The sequence below is a fragment of the Manacus vitellinus genome, unplaced genomic scaffold (genome assembly GCF_001715985.3).
Source record: "Manacus vitellinus isolate BGI_N305 unplaced genomic scaffold, ASM171598v3 scaffold_74_pilon, whole genome shotgun sequence".
In the NCBI taxonomy this organism is placed as follows: domain Eukaryota; kingdom Metazoa; phylum Chordata; class Aves; order Passeriformes; family Pipridae; genus Manacus; species Manacus vitellinus.
Window position 1 is genome coordinate 1,960,560 of NW_021940780.1, and position 2,454 is coordinate 1,963,013.

Consider the following 2,454-nt stretch of genomic DNA (forward strand, 5'->3'; position numbering starts at 1 on the left):
AGAAGTGTGTTAACTGCTCGCTTATTTCTCTCAGGGTTTGGTGGAAACATTTGCAGGGGGAAATGGATTAAATTCACAAATTTCGTGTGTTAGAGCAGAGGGGGAAAAAAAACACAGTGTGGGTGTAACTGGGGTATATCCTGGGGGGGAAAGGGGGGAGAAATGAGGATGTTGGGATAGATGTCAGTGGGTACCTCAGTTTGCCTCCCACCCAGGGGGGTTCCAAGGTGCAAACGGGAGCAAACCAACCCAGGTCCTCACTCCGGGGTCCCTGGAGTTGTGTCCTACCAGAACTGAGGAGAAAAAAAGGGAAAAAGAAGCCTAAAAATGAAACCCAGCCGGGTTGGGATCCCCCCTGCCCCACATAACCCACGTCAACAGTGTGGCTGAGCTGCCACCAGCGTTTCATTCCCTGGGCAAGGTGACCCTTCTCCATCTCTTCTGAAGACTCCCAACTTTCCATGCTGAAATTCGGGAGGTTGTAGCAGATTCTAGAACTCATTTGGAAGCACATAAACATCATTTTAGTGGAAATATTGGTCTCTGCTTTAGCTTTTGGGGTTTAATGGTGGCGTTCCCTCGGTCAGATCCAAGAGGAAAATAACTTGATGCTCCCAAACCTTTGGGAATTTCTGTGTTTTACCACTGAAAACGGGAGTGTGACGGGGCTGCTTGGCTTCTTATCCCTAAATAAAGGGATTTTTGTGTCCTACACACACAGGGCTTCCACAACTGAGCTCAGGACAGAGAAGCTGCCACTTAATTTGCTAACTCTGCTTTAATTAACCCTCACTCAGCCCCCAAGCTGGCGAGCCCAGATTTCCATCCTCGATTCCAGCAGGAGAAACATTCAGTGCTTTGCTACACAAAGACACTCAGAGTTTATTTAAAGGCTTGATCTGCTGTGGACTTTTTATCACTTGTCCAGTGAAGAACATGCAAATAAAAACTAGTTGATCTTCAATTATTGATAAAGAGTTGGAAGGCATCAAAATCATAGATTTCAATCAGACCCTCAATTAGTCAGAAAATTGAGGGCAGTCCTTGTCCTGAACCCAGGATTAAGGATTATTTGCATTTCTTTGTTTGTTATGAGAGGTGGGACATCATCCATGTTCTTCATTTTCTTCTGGAAGTGTAAAATAAACAGAATAGGAATCCCATAACAACTTATTGGTTCCCAAATTGGAATTGGGGCCTTCCTCTTCTTCCCTTTCTTTCATTTGTCTCCATTTATTTTCCATTTAGAGGGACTTTAGAGGCCCCTTTGATTGGCTTTGTTCTTAATAAAGCCAAGCTGGAAGTGGCAGTAGAAACAGGCCAATACTCAGCAGGCCTTTCTATTGGAAATTAAAAAATGCTTTGCTTTGAGATTTGATTTTAGAATTTCGTGTTCAGCAGCAGATTGATCATTTGGGAGAATTAAGAAGGGTGTTCCCCCACAATGAATGCAAGAGGGGGCAAAATAATCAGAAATAACCCCTTTGGGATGACCTCAGAGTGTCTTGGTTGAGTTTCTTTAGTGGGTCTTTGCACACTCAAGTGACAAACTGGTGCCACACCCAGCTGTGGTTCACTCAGGGGAAAAAAAAAAATCAAGGAATTATTTGGAAATTGCCACATCTTTAAGGCTCCTCTTACACCTGGAGGTTGGTGTTCAAGGAGGAAAATGATACTTACAGCAGATTGTAAGAGTTTTAGACTTAGCCCAGGCAGGATTGATGGCTTAGAGACCTTCCCCTTCCAAGGAAAAGGAGTTGGAACCCCCCAAGCACCTCCAGGCCAGACACAGGAGTTCAAGGGATTCCTCTCTCTCCTCCAGAAAACATGGATTGTGGCTTTTAAGTATTTAAACCAGTATTTGTGTTATTTTACAGGAAATTTCTTTCTCATCATATCCAATTTCTAAACCTTCCTGAATTCCTCAAAGCCCAACTCCTGGGGAAAAAAAAAAAGAGAACACTAAGGAAAATAAAATAAAAGCAACCAAGCAGCTTTTCAACCCATCCAACTGCATTGCCAGTCAGGACAGAGCCCCAAACTTCGGGAAGGATTGGAATTTTGGAAACAGAGCCACCAGACAAGTCGTGTTCTCAGTATTGACCTTTATTGAGCAAGAACTGCTGTGACTGTTTTACATCAAACAACAAAAGGTTGCGGACTGTGCATGTCAACAAGGTTCTCCCACGAGCAAAAGTCCACCCTAATTGCACCAGTGAGGTAAACATAATTATTTATAAGTAGCTTTTATTATTATTATTATTATTATTATGAATTTTTTTTTTCTTAAGGCTAGGAGAGTTTTTTTTCTGGTTCTCATGAATATTCTACGACTGTTTTCTGTTCTGTTTTCACTTTTTTTTTTTTTTTGGCTCAGTTGGTTCTTTGCATAATACATCTCAAAGCCATCCCTCAGATAACGTCCCTCCAACAAACAGCTCAGGAGATTCCAAA